Source organism: Cupressus sempervirens, chromosome 6 (genome assembly GCF_028749045.1).
Source record: "Cupressus sempervirens isolate cs-2001-9-10 chromosome 6, ASM2874904v1, whole genome shotgun sequence".
NCBI classification, from domain to species: Eukaryota; Viridiplantae; Streptophyta; class Pinopsida; order Cupressales; family Cupressaceae; genus Cupressus; species Cupressus sempervirens.
This window is the reverse complement of record NC_143123.1, coordinates 19,197,270-19,204,425: the sequence shown is the minus strand read 5'-3', so window position 1 is coordinate 19,204,425 and position 7,156 is coordinate 19,197,270. Positions and strand designations below refer to the sequence as shown.

Genomic DNA, 7,156 nt, shown 5'->3' with positions numbered 1-7,156 from the left:
TAAAATCATATAAAGTGCACATGTGAGAATTGATGAGTTTGCAAAAAAGAGTGAAGAAGAAAGTAACAATAGAACATGAGGGTTACAAAATATTTATTTACTATGAACCTAATACCCTACCAAATCTATCTAGTAGATAGGAGGCTTCACCTGCCAAGTCCCCAAAATCTCCAACAGCTATTGAGTTGTAATCAGTGCAACCTGAGTCATAGTCAAGGACCCGAGTCACAGTTAGAAGCTATCAAGCTATTACTAGAGCAAACCGAGTCTGATGGACTTGAGTCATAGACAGTGGGACCCAAGCTTAACACTGAAGTTCATGAAGAAATCAGTAAAAAAAACTTAAAATCCAAAGAACTTGTGCTAGCAAGATATGTTAGAAGGCATCATGCACCAGACTAGATCATTGGAGACAAATCAGATGGAACAATGACAAGAAACAAATTGAAAGGTACATGTTTACTTGCTAAATTTGAACCTAGAAATATTAAAGATGCTTTCAATAATGAAAGTTCGATTGAAGCAATGAATGAGGAAATAGAATAGATTGAGAAGAATAAAACTTGGACCCTTGTTCCCTAGACCCAAGGATAATAATTTAATTGACACAAAGTGGGTATTCAAAAATAAGCTAAATGAAGATGGAAAAGTTTCCAAAAAAAATCAAGTTTAGTATGTAAAGGCTATTCTCAAGAAGTAGGTATTGATTATGGTGAAACGCTTGCTCTTGTTGCAAGATTAGAAGGTGTTAGAAATTTACTAGCATATGCAGCTCACAAAGGATTTAAATTTTATCAAATGGATGTAAAATTTGCATTCTTGAATGAAATTTTTAATGAGGAACTCTACATTGAACAACCTAAAGGTTTTGTAGATCCTAGCAAAAGAGACATGGTCTGCAAATTATACAAGGCATTTTATGGTCTCAAGCAAGCTCCCAGAGCCTTGTATGAAAGAATCTATAGGTACTTGGTACAAATTGTTTTTCAAAGAACAAATGATAATAGTAGCCTATATGTCAAAGAAGGACCAGACAAAAAGATTGTGTTGGTAGAGATATTTATGGATGAAACTCTATCCATAGAAAATGATGACTTGTGCAAGGCATTTTTAGAAGAAATGTGTAAAGAATTTGAAATTTCTATGTTTGGAGAGATAAAATTCTTTGTTGGATTGTAGATCTAGTAGAAGAAAGATGGTATCTACATTACTCAATCTAAATATATCAAGGAGATACTAAGGAAATTTGGAATGAAAGATTCAAGACTAGTTGGAATCCCAATGTGTACTGGACATGAAATTTCCAAAAATAATGATTCCAAAGAGGTAGATTAGACCACATACAAATCAATGATTAGAAAATTGTAGTATGTAGTGCATACAATGCCTGATATTGCATTAGCAATCAGTATGGTGGCAAGATTCTCTATAAATCCCAAAGAAAATCACATGATGGCAATCAAAAGAATCATGAGATATCTAAAAGGTATTGAAGAATATGATTTATGGTACAAAATAGGAGGAAAGTTAGATTTAAAAGTAAAAGACTAGTGTCTTGGAAAATCAAGAAATATAATTGTATCTCTTAATCCACAAAAAAAGTAGAATATGTGGCAACAACAGTCAATTGTTCTAATATTGTTTGGTTCAAACAACTATTGGTAGGTATGAAGATAAAGATAAAGGATCTAGTAGTTATATACTATGATAACACAGTGCAATCAATATATCAAAGAATCTAGTGATAAAACAAAGCACATTGCTATAAAATATCATTTCTTGAGAGAATTGGTACAAGATAAATAACTAAAATTGGAATATTTAAATATTAACGAACAAATTGCAGACATATTCACCAAGCCATTACCTAAGGATGCATTTTTGTATCTAAGAGGTAAGCTAGGGGTCATTCCCCTATCTGAAGCTCACTAAATAAAGTTTATTGATGCATCAACCATAGCATGTTGAAGATCAATCAGTTGGTGCAGTATTGACAAGGGCATATTGCAAATGAATTAGTACTTGATGTACACTGATATTCGCTGATTATTGTCTTTGTCATGAGATGTCTATTGTCAATTAGGATTGTGCCTATAGTGAGATGTAAAATCTAGCCATCTTGCTAAAACATGGAAACTCTCTCGGGTGGTGGGTTGTCTTAAAATGAGAGATGAATCTCTAGAAGCTAGGCCTTCTAAATTATACACGAGATAAGGGGTAAGAAATGAATGAAAAATAATAAATACTAACCTAAATGAGGTGATGCATCGATGGTTTTGAATGCAACTTTAATCAAATCAACACGAATTATGAAAAGACATAATTGATTCTTAATACTCAGACAAACATGCAACCACAAAATTGTTTTTATGCAAGGACTTGGATCTTCTACTTTGAAAGGGATACCTAGGTTTCACCAATTTTCTACAAAAAGACAACGATCACAAACAAAGACCTGTAATCACAAGTATCAAGATTCAAATCTGCAATAAGGAACATAACTTAAATGAAGGCGAACGCAACTTTAAACTAAAAAATTCACAAAATTGCACAAGAATAAATGAGAAGGAACCGCCGAATCTCTATAACCAATGCTAAAAAAATCTCTGCAACAAATTTTCTCTTACAATCAACTCAAAATCTGCAATGTGCAAAAATCTAAATATGAAAGAAGATCCCTCATAATGAGGTGAATGTAAAATATATAGAAATCATAACCCTAATTTGGATTCCAAGATCATGCCTAGGAAAAAAATTAGTCAAAAATGATGAAAACTATGAAGAAGCCTCTTAAAACTACTCTCAACCACCTGCCCAACTGATAGATAATTGGAAAACTGCCTCTAGATCCTCAAAATCATGCACAAAAAACCCAAACTCAGATCCCTCAAGTAACCCAAAAATATAGCATGTAAAACTCTTCATAATTATGAAATATATGCATAAAATAGGCTCTCAATATGAACTACATGCATAATTGCCCTTAACTGATCCATAAATCACCAAAAATAGCACTAATCTTCTCCATCATCACATGAGAATCTTGATCTGCCCTTAGCCTCCTAAAATAGCTCCATACTCAAGTCTTCATGAAAATGTTAACTAAATGTCCCTTTAGAGTTCAAAAATAGACACTCCCCTTGCATTTAGGCATTTAAGATTGCTAACTCCATTTAATTCCCTTTATTTTAATTAATAAAATCAAAGGTTTTATAATTGTAACCATTTGATTTATTAATTTTACAATCAAAAGTTCTTTCTATTATATTTATTAATATTAACATGTTTATTATTATATTTTATCAATTTTTTATAAACATGTTAGTATTAGTAGATATAATAAAGGGAATATTAAAAATAATAATTCGTAACTATTGTATATATTAAATGATTAATAATGATAAAACTCATTTAATATGTATAATATTTATAAAATATATTTGTTTACTTAAGTTATATATGCATTTTATAATATTGGCATTTATATAATATTTAATGCATGTATAACTTAAATTGTTTTATTATTTAGCTAGCTTAGTTTTATGCACAAGGAGTTTTCAAAATAAATAAATACAACCCTATTGTGTGGACCCAAAATTTCATGAAATATGGCAAAGGAAAGTATGAATAATGTATGAAAGGTACAAGGCATTTTGTTTTGTTATTTATTTTTTGATGTTTTACATATGGAGAGAAGAGAGAATGGGGTTTCAAAAACCTTAGCCGCTTAGAGATTTTTGTCTATGATTTCCTCCTTCTTTGCCGGTCTTGGATGTGTTTTTATGAGCTTGGGATGCCATGTTTATCTTTGGCAACCGATTTGCTTGAGAGCTCATGGGTTTCATTTGCTTCTCTAGCCTTGGACGCCATGTATTTGCAGATTTATATATAATTTTCTTCTATAGATTTGATCCGAGCATGATTGTTTGGACACCATGCTATACTTCCTCGTCTAAAGCCAAGTTTGGACTATGGATTTTCTTGGTCACTGGTCTTATTTTTCTGTTGGTAGCCATTTTTGTATGGCCAACTGCTTCTTGGCATGAGTTTTATTTGCTGGTTATGGATGTTTGGAGGGTTCACAATATGCTGGACAAGTTTCATCTTTTGCTAGCTATAAGTTTGATTTCTTCTTTTGTTGATGGTAAACTGATTTCCTTATGTTATATTCATGATTTATCCTGTAGAATACTTTGGCCCTTGCATAGTTATCTACTATTTCTTTTGAATGAGGGTTTTATTTTTCTTGTTGCTATTACAAAGATAAATCTGGAGTAGACTGCAACAATTCTCTTACCATTGCCAAAGCTAACCACAAATCCTTCTACTAGTGTTTAAGTGGGAATGCTAGGCTGTAACTGGATTTTACCACAAATGGGCCCTTGAATGAAAACATGGGGGAATTTATAAGACCCTGTGATATTACCTCAAGTATAATATTGGAATCTAATTCCACTTTTTGACCAAGAACTAATCCCTCTGAGAATGAAGCCATCATACTTCCCATTATCATATTGACAATTAGCTTCATTGTAGCATCATTACCCACATTACCAAGGTAAAACCATGGCTCTCCCATTAAGTCTAATAGTGGACCAACCTCATCATAGAGAGATTTATCACCTTCTGTGAGAAAGATCAAGTTGCTTTCTTCTGTTGGCTTCTTTGAACCTAAAACTATAGCCTCAAAAAATTGAGCACCAGTAGCTTTGACAAGTACACTTATAGCTTTAGAAGTGTCTTCATCAATTGTAGAGACATCCATGTGTAACAACTTGCTTTTCACTAGTAACTTCTATCTAAAGGTTTATAAGAAACAACTATTATTATATAAAGTACATATTTATTCAGGCAAAAAATAGTTATGGAAATCAACTTGTTGGAGAATGTAGAATCCACTAAATATGAACCCAACTACACTTCCAGGTTTAGCTAGCATGGAAAAAATGATGTCACATGTTGATGCAACATTACCTAGAGATGATCCATAGGAGAACCCATAATTGCAAGACCTAGAAAACCTTTGCTACACCATCTGTTGTTCCATTCTTTTAGCATAATGTTGCGTCATACTAGTTATGGATTAAAAACATGTAACTTTTGTTTATGTTTGTTCATAATAAGCTGAGTTTGTATTTCATGTCTACTTGATGCTAGTTGGAACCTTTTCCTAATTGAAGGTAATACTTGTATTGAATGAAGTCCATAACCCCACAATCGTAGCTCTATTCTAGAGATTTCTGTTTGTTGTTGTATATGTGATCATATGTTATGCTGGTGAAATCATGAGATTTTTGGTTATGCTTATTTTGCTGTAGAATATTATGTTGAAAATATTCTTGTTGTTTAACATAAAATCTGCAGTTTTATTTCCTTGTATTGTATTTCATTCATTTGTATGCTCATATGTTGAATATCTGATTTAAAAGGTTGAACATGTTTTATCCATTTATGTGGTAGTTGTGACTTCATTTTTCAAGATTGCTAGTACGAACCCCATTTCGAATTTGATCAATGCTTGCTATTATAAAAATGTATTTTTATTTTTAGCATTCCCTACTATAGATTAATAGCAACTCTATATATCAGAAATGTTTATGACTGTGATACAAAAACACTCATGCCTTATTGCATTAATTGCTGTAGCTTTATTCAGGTTTGGTACATATCCTGAATCTTTCCATAAAATCTCTATTGTTTAACACCTTTTTATTTCCTTTTCTACCTGTATGCTTGTAAAGATCCAATTCCATTAACCCGTAGACTAAGAATTTCATACGTCCTCCATGATTTGACTGAAAGGTTTCATACCTATAACACATGTACATCTCTTTAAAAATCTCCTCGTGTCTTCAATCTCATGCTATGGTTCAACTTGAAGGTCCCATACTTGTAATTTATGTATGCCCCCTCGATAGTCTCACCATGTCTTTAGTCTTTGCCACTACATGACTTAGTTGAAAGACTTCAAGCATGTAATTATGCAAGATCATTCAACAACCTCAAACTTCATACCTATATCTACATATGGAACAAACTCATTAGTATGAACATGTTTTTTTCTAAAGATTTCTCTTGCCTTCTCATCTTTAACATAGTTATCTAAATAACCATGTTGTAGGAATAGTAGAGTATAGATGACAGGAAAGTTTTCCATTGGTTACTTCATATGAACTAACCCATCTCTTCTTTCATTTTTTGTAGGTTTACTCCCAGACAGAGATGTTGGCTCCACCCTTCAACATTAACACAACAAATCTCCTGTTTAGGAAATGGATGCCTTTCCTCTTATCTCTTTTCAGTACTTTTTTATTTATACAATGTGTTTAATTCAAATATTATGTTAGGAGCTGAGAATGCTTGTGATATCTGAGTGCATTGTATTTAAGTACTATGTAAAACTTGAACACTTTGTACCTCATCAAAATAGTTTTGGATAGTTCAATAAAAAATGTACTATTTTGGTACTTGTATTCTGAATAAAAGTGATCAATTTTCTTGTTTACTGATTCATGTACTTTAGTTTCTACATTCTTTTCATTCTATAATATGTATTCTCAGCAACTAAACACACTTATTTTAGCATATAACATAACAATTTAGGAGGTATGCTAAATTGTAACAATGTCAAAGAGGGAGAAGTTTTTTGTCATAGCTCATAGAAATTTTGTAAATAGAAAGAGAAAGAGATGTAAAAATGGAGAATGAACTTGATCTGATATCAAAGACAGAGTTTTCTAGAAGAAGAATTTGTAGTAGACTGAAGTTCTCTAATAGAGGGAGAAACTAAAGATATAAAGAGTTCACATTGATGGAGGGAGTTCTCATGGATAAGAATCATAATGAAACTAAGGATAATTCCTTACTTTATTCTTGCTCTAAAATTTTATTACATTATGACATGTTGTGTTACCATCAATGCCTAAGAGGGAGATTGTTGGAACAATTGATTAATTGTGTATTGCCTTTGATGTTACACAAAATTTTATATCATTGCTAGTCAGTGTATGCTAAGCTTACTCGAGCATTGAAGACAACTTTTTGTGTCTATCAAGTATTCTAGAGTTTGCATAGACAATATTTACCGAGTTCACTCGGCCATCAAAGGAAAATTTGTGGAAGCTGAGTGTTAACAGAGATCACTAGGTTAATGAAA

At 32.1% G+C, this 7,156-nt stretch overlaps 1 pseudogene; it reads right to left on the bottom strand.

The window, feature by feature from the left end:
* Positions 1–4,255: 4,255 nt before the first annotated feature.
* LOC149550848 (glyoxylate/succinic semialdehyde reductase 2, chloroplastic pseudogene) lies at positions 4,256–5,500 on the bottom strand (annotated as a pseudogene).
* Between the last annotated feature and the right edge of the window lie 1,656 nt (positions 5,501–7,156).